The following is a 15,357-nucleotide window of genomic DNA, read 5'->3' as shown; positions in this document are numbered from 1 at the left end:
TTATTCTGCTATGTCTTTTTGTTTTTAATGGTTTTTTTATTTTATTTTTATTTTATTTATTTATTTATTTTTGCAGTTTTTGGCCGGGGCTGGGCTTGAACCCGCCACCTCCGGAATATGGGGCCGGTGTCCTACTCCTTTGAGTCACAGGCGCCGCCCTGCTATGTCTTTACTTGGTGTGTTTAGACCATCTGTATTTAATCTAATTGGTAATATTCTTGCATTTAGGCCTATCATTTTATTATTTGTTCTTTGATTCTTTTTTCTGTTTTTCTTTCTTCTTTTTCTCCTTTTCTTCCTCATTTTAGCTTATTTCCTTTTTTTAGTGACTTTATTTATTTATTATTTTGGCATAGTTCTTTGTATATTTTTTACCTATTGCTCTAGGGATTACAGTGTAAATATCTAACTTTTCACCATCTACTTAACATCAGTCAGTATTTTACAGCTTAATTGGAATGTAAAAATCTTACCACCATTTTGATATCTTTACCTACCCCACTTCTCTTATTATGCTTGTTTTATATCTTAAGTATTATATGTATATACATTAAAAAACTCATCAGACAATGTTATAATGAGAGAGGATACCCAAGAAGAGTCTAGGAGAATAGGTCTTCTCAAGGAGACCACAAGGATACACCTGCAGGGTCCTCTCCATGGTGACTCAGCTCTTGGGAATTTATATACTGAACTTCCTGGAACTTGGAAATTTACACTTCTGTGAAATCCTGTAGTTCTGTGGGGGCTGGAATAGCATCTCCTGCTTAATTCAAATTGGCCAATAAAAAAGGTGCCTATGGGTTGGAACTTTTTGTCTGTAGATCAAAAGGGAAAGACCAAGCCAGTTGGGGAGCGTGGCCATTTGGAATTCTTCTGTGCCGTAAGCTCCCGGCCCATGACTAAAGCCCTTCCTCTTATGAACATGGTGTTTGGGTGCTCTTTCTCTCCATTGGGCCTCATCTTCCTGCAACAATAATTGTAGCTTTCAACTGTCAAACATGGTTTAAATAACTCAGTAGGAAAAGAATAGTCTATTATACATGTATTTACCCAGCTATTTACCATTTTTATTGTTTTCTTTATTCCTGAGGTTTTTAATTTCCTTCTGATATTATTTCTCTTTTTTTCTGATCAACTCCTATTAGTAATTATTCCAAAACATGTCTTCTGGCAATGAATTCTCTTTTTCTTTACCTGAGAGCATCTTTATCTTACCTTCTTACTGAATATAGAATTCTAGGTTGACAGTTCCTTTTCTTTCAGCACTTTGAAGACATACCCATCCCATTTTGCTCCTATAGCTTTTTATGGGAAATCCAAAGTCATTTGAATCATTGCTCTCCTTTAGGTAATGGTATGGAATCAGCCACTATAGTCTTGCCGTTATTGGCTGCTTTTAATCATCACATATCTTAAGCCTAATATGGCATCTAACACCCCACCCCCCACCCCCAGTTCATTAAGGTTTTCTGGGCTTTGGTCCCAATTCCTGTATGTTCAGTAAATTATCTTTGGGGTAAAAAAGAGTAACAGAGATTTTCCTCTTTAGCCTGCAGACATGACTTCAAAACCACATTTCCACCCTAGGACCTAAATTCCCTTTCATTGCATTCACTGTCTTATTATTTCTCTCTCTTCATCCTTCCCTTTCCTATCGCTGAATGGTATTTGAAGGTTGGAGGTATTGGAGAAGAGAATATGCCTGCATGCCTCTTTTCTATACTTAGAAATTATTTGGCAAGTTAACAGCACTAGGCCTTTTTCCCTGTCTTGAATTTGTAAAATAAAGTACCTAAACGCCCTTAGGCTGTATTAGCTTTTTGAGTGAACAGAGAGAAGTGGGGTGGTGGGGGAGGAGGCTTTACAAACAGGACAGTGCAAATGTTGGAAGGCATGTCCAGGCCTGAGAGCTGCTGGTGATCACAGCAGGACACAATTTTGACAGATGCTTATAAAACAGAAAAGAGTAGAAAAACAGGTTGTGAGAGTTCATAGGCCAATTAAGTACGACATTTTATCTCATTCCTTGTGTGGTTTTCCCAAGGATGTAGAACTTGTTTTTCCTCCATAGAGTATATGCTTCTCCTGGGACACAAGGTGGGGTGAGAAGGGACCTAGAGGAGGTGGCAGTCTTTGCTCTGGGAATGGTCACACCCTGGCATAACCCTGGATTGGGCAGCAGCAGCTCCTGCTTTTGAAGAAATGTGAGAGCACCAGCCCCAGCAGTCATCTGTTTCCAAAGTACAATGTGTGGAGAATACATGCCTTCCGCCCAAATATTTACTAAGCATCATTAAGTGCAAGACACTGCCCACAGCTAAATTTTCATATCAAAAATGGCTGGTAAATACGGGTACTAACCAAAGTGACATAACTCCCGGAGACTATATAAGGCTGAAATTCTTCAATTTTGAGAGAAGCTCTAGGGATAAGAAGTGAAAATGCCCACAGTTCAAACCTCCACTCTCTTCCGGGACTTCTTATCTATGTGGTTTGCATGTTCAGCACATCTTTGTTGGAGGCAACTCCAAGGCGATGTTAAAATCAGTTACTTTTAAGTCTGAAGTCAATGAGTTCTTGGAGTATTCATCACCCTTCTTGGTCTAGGCAGAAGCAGAACCTGAGGATCTGTGAGACCCTTGTAACAGCTCTCCTCAACTTGTGTCTTTCTGGCGTCAGGCCCTTTACTCCTAAGAAAGCAGGTCCTTTTGATGGCTAAGGAAAGCTGAGCCTAAAGAATCCTGCCAGAGCCCCCTAGCTAGAGAGTTAAACCTTGGTGTTTTTCTGACCCCCAAGGCAGGTGATAGCTTCATCTCAATCAGACCTCTTTTCCATGACTCCTTTTGTCTTCTTAATTCTGTTGTGCTCAGAGAAACTATCAAGAAAAGACTGTTGTTTGCCTAGAAGGCTATCTTCTTTAAAGTTCTGGAATACCTATCAAATGCCCTTGTACTTTAGGTGCCTTTGACCCCTCTCCCGTTTCCTGTCTGTGCACCAGCGTCACGGCCTGGACTGTGCGTGGCTGGTTGGCAGAGTCTGCATGTCATTTGTCTTTGCTTTCTGGAGCTGAGCGCCAACTGCAATACTGTAAGTGCAGGATGGACAGAGTCTCCCTCCTTCCTCAGCTCCCATTATTCCCCCCAGCCACCTCCCAGCTCTTGACTGTTCCCTGTAGCCACCTCCTTGGCCTTCTCCAATACCACACACTCTCTCCCACTGCCAGGTCTCTTGTGGCACTGTCCCCCCAGTGAGGGAAGCTCCCCTGCCCACCCTCCTGCCCATCTGGGTTGTGAGCCCTCTGTGCTCTGGTTCCCTGAGCAGACTGTGCTCAGACAACACCATATTTCATCTCTGCATTTACCACTGCTGGATCACAACCCTGGGGACATGGAACATTTGAAGAGTACCATGTGCCCAGCACTAGGAAAAGCCCTAGGAATGCAAAAGTGAATGAGAAACTGTTCTTGTCCTTGGGCGTTCCCAGGCTGTTGGACCAGAGTTGGTTAAAACTTTGGTCTTTGATTGCTAAGACAGACAGTACAATAAAGATGGAAAGTGTCCCTTGGCTTCCACTGTCTCTGGTACCCAGATGAGGACAGTGCAGTGAGTGGAGCACTGGCTGCAGGGGACTCAGAGTGAGTGGCAGGTGAAGTGTGTAGGCAGTGAGGATGGACAACACTTCTGCCAGTTTTGGCATGGTGGCAGCTGTCTATTAAAAACTGTTACTGCTTTTGTTGTTTGTTGTTAACAGTAGGAAATTTGGCCACGTTTAAAAGGTGGCAGGGAAAAAAATGTCACGGGAGAGACTGAGAGTAGAGGAGAGGGCTGGCTGACGAAATGAAGTTGCCATAGGAGTTTCCTGTGGCTACCATAGTAAAATAACCAAAATGTATTCTCTCACATCTCTGGAGGTCAGAAGTCTAAAGTCAAGGTGTTGGTGGGGCTACGCTCCCTCTGAGGGCTCTAGAGGTGTGTCCAGCCCTGCCTCTTTCACTGTTTCGTGACTCCAGGTGTTCCTGGGCTGTGGCCACATTGCTCCCATCTCTTCTGTGGTCACATGGCCTTCTCCTCTGCCCTTTTATAAGGGCCCTTGTCATGACATTTGGGCTCTACCCACATAACCCAGATAATGCCCTCATCTTAAGATCTGTAATAACACTTACAAAGGGCTTTTCTTTTAACATTTTCAGTTTCCAGCAATGGTCGGGACTTGATATCCCTGGGGGCTGTTCAGTCTCCTACACTTGAAAAGTGAGGGTAGGGGATGAGCTCCTCAGCACAGGAGACTTGTGGGGCTGAGTGCTATAGGAGAAGGAAGAGGCCAGGCTAGCTGGGGGGTCAAACAAGTGCAAAAAGGGAGTTGTGGTGTGGAGTGGGAAGGCCGGGGGCATTGATGGAAAGGGCTCCTGAAAAGATGGGAGAGCCTGTGAGTTAACTTCTGAGAGAGGTGACCAGAGACAAGTGGTAAGAGCTGCGGGCAGTGCGGGGTTGAGGGAGGGAGGCCATAGATTGTTGGTGGCAGCAAACCCAAGCTAGCAAGAAGCTTCCCTTGTAGTTTAAGAAAACTAGAGTTCTCTCACTCTTTGAAGATTCTTCAATCATTATATCAATCGACACTGATGTTTCTCTTTTTTCATAAGATGAAGATCAAGGATCCAAACTTATCTGAAAAGCAAAGAGGCACCATTTGTCCCCATTGGAATGGATGGTTTTGCAGCAATTGTTGCATATATATTATACAAATTGAAGAGCAGGGGAAATACCAATCCCTTTATCTGATCCACATGCGTGTGGCAGCCCAAGGCTTTGTTGTGGGAGCAATGACTCTTGGTATTGGTACGGACTATTTTGGGAACTTTGAGCAAAACCTAAACCTTAGAAGAAGAGCTGCTGTCTTGGTCTGCTTGGAGGAGTTTGCTTTAGTTATTGATGTTACTTATCTGTGTCAAAAATCAGTTATTTGAATGGATTCAGACAATAATACGACATTTTGCATATTGGCTTCCTGCATATTGTGTGCTTGATTTGGCTAGTGACCAAATTGCTAGTGACTAGTTCACTAATTAGGTCATGGGGGCAGGGGGAATCAAGTTAACACAAAAAGAAACTTGTCATCTAAATGCACCTGATGATGTTACAATGTCCACCATCTTAAACCATTAAATGAAATTAGTTCTAAAAAAGACAGCCCACCAACATGGAAGTACTCACAGTTTATTGCAAAATGTGGAGGGTCCTGTTTACCCCTGTTAATTTAACATTTTTCTGCCTGCCTTGTGAACTCCTTGAGTACTTCAGTTTTGGGGACTGATTGCCTCTTTATAGAACTCTTTTTTAAAAGTGCATGGAATAGGCTGAGCACAGTGGTTCACCGCTGTAATCCTAGCATTGTGGGAGGCCAAGGTGGATGGATTGTCTAAGCTCAGGAGTTCGAGGCCAGCCCAAATAAGATCGAGGCCCCGTCTCTTAAAAAAAAAAAAAAGCCAGATGTTGTGGTGGGCGCCTATAGCCCCACCTCCGAGGAGGCTGAGGCGAGAGAATCGCTTTGAGCCCAAGAGTTTGGGGTTGCTATGAGCTGTGATGACATGGCACGGTACCTAGGGCAACAAAGTAAGACTCTGTCTCAAAAAATAGTGCATGGAATATGATTTGCAAAGCCTCTCACAACTGAAAGTGTATGCGTTTAAACCAAACCTAGAAAGCCTACAACAGAGCTGCATAGTGGTAGTATTTATTTCAGAATCCCAATTATAAACACGAAAATAACTTAATTATGGATTCTAGTTTAGCTCTTTTGTAATTGCAAAATTATATTTTTGCTGCTGTTATAATTTTTAAATGTAACCTAGAGATTATGTATTTTATGCAGTAATGTAAAGGTAAATGAAGAATTTTTTAAAGTGTGTGTATTTATTTTCTCTGTAAGAATTAGAAATATTAAACTAAACAGATTGCCCATAATGGGGGTGATTAGTGATTCATGAGCAAGCTGGTTTGGCTGGACATTATACACAAACCCTGATATACTACAGAATGCTTTATTACCCTTGTGAAATTCTCTCGTCTTATCTAAACTTACATTCCATGGTGATAACATGGTATGTGTATTATTATTAAGGTAAGTGAACATGTCAAAAAAAAAAAGAAAGAAACCTAGGGGTGTGTGTGTGTGTGTGAGTGTGCGTGCGTGCATGTGTGTGATAGAGAACATAAGGCAGAGAGTTGACTATGTCGAGTCAGAGTGCAAGCAGGATGGGTTTGCAAAGAGAACACGGAGGGATGGAGAGTCCCAGGATGAGCGCGGTTTGAATGACAGCTCAGCAAGGGTTTAGACTGTAGGGAAAGGAAGCAATACCGGGAGGAGCCTGGACTGATTAAGGGACTGGCTGTCTTTGTGTTGTCAAGGAGCAAGGATTGTGGCTATTGCTGGAATGATAAGAGTTTAAAATCTCTGAATTACCAGAGCTTAGGAGGAAGAGCAGTGGCCTGGGTCTGTTTCTAGGTGTCTGTGGCTGTGAGGAGAGGGCTGAGGAGCCCTGACGCCTGCCTGCTGAGTGTACCACCCAAGTGGAGGAGGAAATCTGCCAGGACCACGGCAGGACTCATGCGAGGAGGGAGAATGGGTGCTGGCCTCCGTGGCCTCCTGTGACTGCATTAACAGAGTTGTTGGCATTTATCTCAGGTTCAGTTCCATATTGCCTGGCATTTTGTTCTGTGTTTGAAAGAGGTGACTCAAAGTTAGCACAGGCCAATGACAAGCAGTTTAGGAATAAAGGAGGACGAAATGGCCTATCATCAATTCAGGGTGATCTGTGGTTTTGTTGCATAGGCTAGATGTTTCCTTGTATAAGCTCAGTCTGGGTAGCTGACGGAAACCCCTGCATTCAAGGTGAGAAGAAACAAAAGGGCTGGCTGTGGGTGTCTGGGGAACTGTCCACTGGGGGCTGACAGGCCAGAGAACCACACTCAGGACTTCACATGCTGGGTCACCTCTCCTGCAGCAAACCTGCCAGGGAGGAGTGAGGCTTCAGGAATTTCTGGGAGCTGCAAACAAGGGCCAACTTCAAAACCTGTAGGACGTGGTGATCACATTCTAGAAGTGGTGTTTGAGTCTCACAGTTCAAGACCGATTTCCCGCCAGAAAGAAATACAAAGTAGCAAGGCAATGACTTCTTAAAGCATCTAAGTCTTTAACCATTATTAAGTACATATGTTGCTTTATATTTCTTGGCTATGGCTCTAATTTTTATGGAGCCTTTTCCCCCAAATTAACAGGGAACGGTCTCAGGGTGTTCTTCTTGGTCACATCTAATTTTTGCTCCAAAGTTAATGATTCCCAGGTGAAGTTTATACTATGTACCTCTAGCACACAGTGAGCACTGGGTGACATTTTTATAGGCACCAAAAAATACTCTAAATTACAATGTGAGTGAATAATAAAATAATAGCATACTAGTCCTCTGAATCATTCAAGGGTTTCTGAAGTTTAACAACAGCCTAGCTCAGGGTGTCCTGAACCCAGGGTTTTCAGGTAGAATGAGGCCACCCTGGATAACAGCATAAGTAGAACTTATAATCACCCTGTCCCACCAGATTTGAAATGGTGTGATTCTTGATGATTTCTCGTAATTTGGAAACATTTGACCCACTTCAAATTTTGCAAACCAAGTGAGGCTTTATTCACATTTTATGTGGCTTTTCAACTTCACATAATTCACATTAGCATGCAATATATCCATTTAGGACTTTATGGTCTCATAGGGAGACTGACAATAAACAAATAATAGGTACATGATATGATGTCAGGTATGATCAAAGGGATGAGGGAAGACGGAGGAAGAGGTGCGGTTTCATGTAGGGCACCAGAGGGAGCCACGCAGATATCAGAGGGAGAGCATTCCAGGCAGAGGGAGCAGCAAACAGCAGATGCATCGTTGGGACCACTTAGCTCATACAGAATTGGGTCTGGCATTGACATAGAAAGTGGGGTTAAACCCACTGGTTATGGAATCACAACCCTACCCCCCACCACCTAGTCACTGTGTGTCTTGAAGCGAGTGGTTTGATGACTCTTTCCAAGCCCATGTTTGTTTAGGATTGGAAAGCCTTTAGGACAATAGAAAACTTGGCTCATAGGGTTGCGATAAGTATAAAATGCTTATCCAAGAAACCCTTATCTCTGACCCTAACAGAGAAGACTCAAAACAAGGCAGCTGTCACTATCACTATCATTATAACCACCAGGAATAGCTTTGAAAGCAACATTTGTGTGGTTGCTACTGCTGACTTCCTGAACTTGGGCAGAGTACAGAGGCAGGCCTCTGCCGATAAATGTCTTTGAAATGTACACACGTCTGTAGACATTCCAACACGGGAACTCCCCTCCTGACAAGTGCTGCTGAGAACTGAGGGCAAGAGAACTCAGGTCAGAAGGACACCAAGAGTGGGGAGATGAGAGTGTGGACCGGGCTGGGGTAGCAGGTGTGCTCTGCGCTATGCCCTGGGGGGCCGCTCCCAGCTGGGCCTCTCTAGCCGGCAGAAGGGTCCTGTCCAAGCTCTGCTGCTGTGTGTGTAGCCAGCCCTGTCCTGCTCAGGGGCTCATGACTCATGGCTGAGGCTGCTGTGTGTAGAGCGGGCCGGGGGTCTTCTCTCATAGCTCCTAGGTGTCTGAATGCCCCAAGACCCCTGGCCCATGAGGTGGCAGGAGTCAGATGTCAGTACTGGGTGGGTGCTCAGCAGTACCTGCTGAGTGCAAAGCAGAGAACTGAGTTTGGCAAAAAGGAGCACTTCAGTTTCTATAGATCTGAAATTTAAGGACTCATTGTACCTTACTTCTGTTGGTGTGTCCCAGCAGCGTGACAATCGCCTGGGAGCTTGCCTGTCTCTCCCATCAAAATGTCAGTTCCTTGAGGGCAGAAACTGTGTTCGTGTGTCCCTAATGCCATAAACCTAATAGATACTTAAAAAGAAATGACTGACTGACTCAGAGGTCATGAAAGGATTCAGTACAATAATTGGCCTTGGATTTCTTTTGAAATTAAACTATGGCACCTGACTTTCATTCCTGATCTGCAAGGCAGATGTTATTGGTCTTATTGCAGATGAGGGAATAGAGGCTCAGAGACCATATTCACCAGTTTAGTTAGATTATTGGTGGGAGATGGAATGGCTGGGGTGGCTTCCAAGAGACCACACAGCCTCCAGATAATGAGCCAAGAACGACTTTTCAAAGATACATGCTTCATCTACCCACCTACCTTTCCCTACATTTATTTCTTCGTGAGAATTTACTAAGAATTTTCTTTAAACTTATTTTGGTAGCAGCACAAAGGAAAAGAATGAATTCAAGTTCTGGGGTCATGACAGATCTGGGTCTGAATCCAGACTCCTTTTGCTACTGGCTGGATGCTCTGGGGTGTGTTGTGAAGACCCTCTGGGCCTCAGCTTCCTCTCAGCAGGAGCAGCTCACACAGGCTCGCCCACCTGTCTAAGGAGAAAAACCCCAAAGTAAATTGTCCTGGGAAGTGTGGTGGGTGGAGTCAGACTCCTCTGGGAAGGAGGGTCAGAGAAGTTTCCAGAGGAGTCTTAAGCCCAGCAACATCAGGCAGACTTAGGAAAGGAAAAGATCATTCTCAAGAGAGGAAATGCATGTTCTGGCTTCACTTTAAATGATGTTCAACATTTTTTATTAATGCCTTTCTAAAAATCAATTTCAGACTTCCTTGACTTATTCCCGACAGCATAAATAGCAGCCTTCCCTTATGCTGTCACTTTCGTCCGCAAGTCCCTCCGGGCCTCTGGTAGCTGCTTGCCCTGTGCTGAGCGCCCGGCTACCCTCCTTCCTTTCTGGTACGTCATCACTGTCCCTCGGCCCAGTTTCTCCCCACGCCAGCCCCTCGGGGCACTGTCCGACTCTGCTTTCCGCCCCCTCTGATCACTCTGGCCGCCTCTGCCAGCCACCCGTCTCTGACACAGTCGGATTATTGCTCTCTTTTTTCCTCTCCACCTTTCCCCCGCACTGCTGCTATGCTTCCTGAGTTCCATGCTCGACAAAACACAGCGAGACAGCCGCACTCAGTAAGCAGCAGCCTCCTCGTTTCGCTGTCTGGCGGATTGCCTCGTGTCCTCGCTCCTCTCTCACCCTTCAGGTGTGCGCGCTGTGTCATGGCTGTTCACCGGGTAAGGTTTTGTTCTGTGCAGTCAGGTTTATGAGTGCCTGTGAGTGACAGTTATACCTAGAGAATTTGGGGAGTGAGACAGATGGAAGGGGGTGTGATTCGAGGGGTGCTTGGAAAACTTCAGCAAGAAAGAGGATCTTAAGGAGTGTTAGAGAGGAGGGCCCTGCTGCATCGCATGAAGCCAAAAGAGCCACAGAGAAGCGAAGGTCCAGTGGGCGAGGGGTTGTTCCGGAAGGAGGAAACGGTCCTCCGTCCCTGGAAGGGTCCCCGAGTGCTCCCCTCCCTGGTCCCCCTGCTATCTCAGGCGAACCCTGCTCAGCCCACTCTATCTGCATATGTTGTCAGTAGTGGGCCAGGTGGCGAGTATGTTGGGTTTTGTGGACTCCATGGTCTCTGTCACAACCACTTCAACTGCTGTTTGGTGTCAAAGCAGCCACAGACAGTACATCCATGGGCCAGGCTGTGTTCTGGAAAACATCATTTACAGACAAGCTGCAGGCGGGGTTGCCTGGGTAGTTTGCCAACTGCTGCTCTGAGCGGTGGGGGCCTCAGTCTCCCGGTAAATGCTGTATGTTCCCGGACCCTACCCTGCAGTGGATGTCACAGCCATAATGATGGCAATAATAGCACCTGGGAGCTGCCATTGCCTGGATGTTCACTTTGAAGCAGGCACCGGGAAAAGAGCTTTTTATCTCATTGCTTCTTTTCAATAACTGGATGTAGGTATTGTTGTGATGAAGCAAGTTTGAAGCAGGTTTTAGAGAGGTTAGGTGACAGGCCAAGCCCCTCACCTAGGCCTAGTGGATGAGGCAGCCTGGTGGGGACAGACTCGACCTTCACAGCTAATCGCCATAACCAACCCCTCACACCTTAGAAATTTGTTTTGAGACAGAATCTTACTCTGTCGTCCCTGGGTAGAGTGCCATGGCCTCAGCCTTGCTCACAGCAGCCTCAAAATACTGGGCTCAAGTGATCTCCTGCCTCAACCTCCCAAGTAGCTGGGACTATAGGTGCCCACCACAACACGCCGCTAATTTTTCTATTTTGGATAGAGATGGGGTCTTGTGTGACTCCTGAAATGGTTCCAAGGACTGCCTGAAGTGGGCAGATCTGTGAGGTTTGGGGATTGAGAGGAAGGATGGCAAAGCAGGTGAAGAAAGACCCTCCCTCCGGGTCTACCTCCTCACATCCTCTTTGAGAGGCCCCAGGTGGGAAGGGGCCTCTTACACACATTGTTGGCTCAGCCGACTTTGCCTGCCATTCGGGAATCCTTCCTTCATCTTCCTGTCCCCTCACCTGTTTCCCACCCTGCCAGGCCAGAGTGCATGGCCCTGCGAGGAGGGGTCCAGCCAGCTCAGCAGTGGCCTGCCGGCACTCGGCATGTGCCTGGCAGGCGGTGGACACTCAGGGAAGTCTGCCCTCCTCTCTGGGCCTCTCCCTACATCAGTCAGTGCTACTCTTTCTCCCTCTTGCACTGTCCCTCTCTCTGTCACCTTCCGTGCCTCCATGACTATTATGGGATTCATCCACACTGACTATTTTCTCCACCCTCAAATGACCAGAGTGTAGAGCTGGCCTGATTTGAATGACCACTCAGTAGCAGCTTCCTTACAAGAGAGGCTGGTTATGGAAAGTGAGTCAGCAGGGGAAGCTCGTCATGGAAGATGAGATCTGCAGCCAAGCCCTGGCGCGGTGCACTCTGACGGCAGCAGGTGCTATGCTTGGAGCTAGAAAGAAGCCCACATCTGGGCACAGCTGGCCTCCCTCCAGCAAGAGCTCTCAGTCTCTGCACAAACCAGCCCGCATTTCCCAAATGCTGTATTCTGTCCAGGGTGGATGGCTTTTATCTGGGGCCACCGCAATTTTGTCTAGACTCCTTAGCATCATTGAGATGGTAACTTTAGGGCTGAACTTGAATATGGTTTCAGAAGAATTCTTAACCTTATATAAAAGAATGTAATCCAGACACCACTAATGCAGTCTTTAATATTTTTATGTGTTTTATTAACATTAAGGAACATTTTTCAAGGTCTTATAAACCCCCTGCTATTAGGCTCAGATATGTTAAGATGTGCACACATGCACACACCTCAAACATTTACCATCTACCAGGAAAAATGCAGCACCTTGTCCTCATCGTGCTATTTCTTTTCTAGTTTTGAAGTTTTTGTTTTTTTTTTGAGACAGAGCCTCAAGCTGTTGCCCTGGATAGAGTGGCATGGCATCACAGCTCACAGCAACCTCCAACTCCTGGGCTCAAGTGAGTCTCCTGTCTCCACCTCCCAAGTAGCTGTGACTACAGGCACCCACCACAACACCCGGCCATTTTTTGGTTGCAGCCATCATTGTTGTTTGGCGGGCCCGGGCTGGATGTGAACCCGCCAGCTCAGGTGCAGGTGGCTGGCGCCTTAGCTGCTTGAGCCACAGGTGCCGAGCCAGTTCTGAAGTTTTTCAATGTGTGTTTTTTTCTAATTGATAAAACCTATTCGGAAATGTTATAAATGTTTATGAAATAAAGTGTACCAAGATAAATACATAATACATTGCACATAAAATGAACATTCAGTTGAGAGGACTTCTCTGAGAAAACAGCAGGTTTTGCTTATGGCCAGTTCTGCTGCAATACTTTTTTTAAAATGTGAATTTGTTTTAAATTGATCGATGTATGAGGGAACAACGTGAACATAACATAAATTTTGCATTTGCTTCTGAGCTGAGCTGAGTAGGAATATACAAAACACACTGGTCAAACATCTACCATTTACCTCAGTGCACCGCATTTATCTGGGAAAGTTGTGTTTTGCTATACTTTTTTAAATTATTTTTTTATTAAATCATAACTTTGTACATTGGTGCATTTATGCATTTACTGCTTCGATATACAATGTGAAATGCTTACATCGAACTAAGTAACACATCCATCACAATTATACTCATTTTTTAATAGTTTTGAAATGTACCATTGCATCATGCCCATTAGGTGAGGTCCCCCCGAATGTCCTCCCTCCTCCCATATTCCCCCTCCCCTCCTCTCTCTCTCCTCTTCCTTTCTACTTTCTGAACTATAGTTATGTTTTGCCATTCATATGAGTATGTAAATGGTTATATATTGATTTCATAACTATTGAGTATATTGCATACTTTTTTTTCCATTCTTGAGATAGTTTACTAAGAAGAATATGTTCCAGCTCCACCCAGGTAAACATAAAAGATGTGAAGTCTCCATCCTTTTTATGGCTGCATAGTATTCCATACACCACAATTTGTTAATCCATTCATGGGTCGATGGGCACTTGGGCTGTTTCCATGTCTTGGCTATTATGAATTGGGCTGCAATAAACATTCTGGCGCAAATGTCTTTGTTGTAAAATGATTTTTGATCAGCTGGGTATATACTGCTATACTTTTATACACAATAGCATTTTTGTACATCAAAACCCCACTTATTCAACATCTCACACATGAATAATCTCCTGGTTCAAAATACTGAAGAGTGTGTGCCACAAGGAAAGCATCATCTCCACGTGAAGCCCTTGAATGGAAGTTGCCAGACCCTGCAGAACTGACTCCTCTCAGCACCAGGAATGACGGGTTAGTGGTTTCGAGCATTTCTAAAAATTCCAGAGCCTTTGGGGTAGACGAGAAAGCTGCAAATGAATTTCCAACAGAAGTTCATTGAAGAAGTCTGTATTTTGGATCAGATTTTCAACATTTTTGTAAACACATGCATCAAAGGACCTACGTCTCAAAGTCAGAAAAACACACCCTAGGAATGAAAGGTATAACAGATTGCCTACCTTTGATGTTTGGTGCCAACGCAAACCAACAACCACCACTCCTATCCATCCGCAGGGCTGTTATGACTTTCTGTGCAATTTCAGATGCTGCTCTCCCACTGTTCATAACAACACGGGAGAGGCCACCCTCTCCAGCCCACCTTTGCAAGCGAACCTCAGTCTTTTTCACTGTAAAGTGCCATATTCATTGTAGACTTTTTTTATTTCTTAATTCTGTAATGTGTAAAAATGTGCTATGCTGGTTTTATTAGGGTCCTATCTTTATTATTAATATGTTGCTTACCATGTTGAGAGGTTTTCCCCAATCCTGTTTACTGCCAGAAGTCCTGGGCTATTTGCTGAGTGATTTTGTGGTGCGGGGTAATTTTGGGAAACATATACATCACATTTGTATTTGGAAATGATTTGCCAGCCACATGACAAGTTTAGTAATCTTGCCACATGGCCCTCAGTGACTCATGAAGTCACTCAGGAAGGGGTGGGGATAGGGGATTTTGAGGTAGTTCCAAGATTTTGAGGAGGGTTGAACTTATTTACCTTTTTGCCATTTGTCTTTTTATTCTATAAATTTAAGCTATACAACGTGATGTTTTAATACATACACATAATGAAGTAATTGCTATAATCAAGCAAATTAACATATCCACCACATAATTTCTTTTCCTTTTTCTTTCTTTCTTTCTTTTTTAATTGGTAGTAAGTGTACCTAAAATCTACTCTTTACAAATTTCCAGAATACAATACAGTGCAGTAGAACTTCTGTAAGTTGACCACCCAGGGGACTATAACAAGCTGGTAAACATACAGAGGTGGTCAGCATAAGGAACTAGGCCTATTGGACTGGTTCCAGATCTGGACAAAGTACAAACAGAGTCTGGTGCATCATATGAGGTCTGACAATTAAGTTTGTGAACTTGCTTCTGTTGCACTTACATTGGCAGCACCGTACAAACAGCTTGGCAAGGATTCATAACCTTGGTGTATCAGTTTCACAGCTGTGCTTATGTCAATGTGTGGGGGTGTCTTGCTGAGTGACATTCATTATTATTGTTGTGTGTTTTTGTGTGTCATTGAGCGAATGTTGGAGCTTGAATTAGAGCAACAGACAAACATTAAATTTCTTGTTAAACTTTGCAAGAGTGTAAGTGAAATCAGGGATGTGTTAGTCCAAGTTTTGGGGTTAATGTCATTAAGAAATGGCAGTGTACAAATAGTTTAAACGTTTTTCTGGGGGATGAGAAAGTATCACTGATCAAGAGAGTTCAGGGCAAACAGTAATGAGTAGAACTAATGCAAACATTGCAAAAATTCATCAAAATTTGCATCAAAATTGTTGGCTGCTCATGAGAAGCATAGAAGACCAAGTAAACATCAATAAA

The 15,357-nt window shown here is 44.4% G+C and overlaps 1 pseudogene; it reads left to right on the top strand.

The window, feature by feature from the left end:
- Positions 1-2,339: 2,339 nt before the first annotated feature.
- On the top strand, positions 2,340-4,882 carry LOC128566497 (HIG1 domain family member 1A, mitochondrial-like; annotated as a pseudogene).
- Positions 4,883-15,357: the final 10,475 nt, after the last annotated feature.

The sequence above is a fragment of the Nycticebus coucang genome, chromosome 15 (genome assembly GCF_027406575.1).
Source record: "Nycticebus coucang isolate mNycCou1 chromosome 15, mNycCou1.pri, whole genome shotgun sequence".
Classification (NCBI taxonomy): domain Eukaryota; kingdom Metazoa; phylum Chordata; class Mammalia; order Primates; family Lorisidae; genus Nycticebus; species Nycticebus coucang.
Note: the sequence above shows the minus strand (reverse complement) of the source record. Positions and strands in the feature narration are given on the sequence as shown.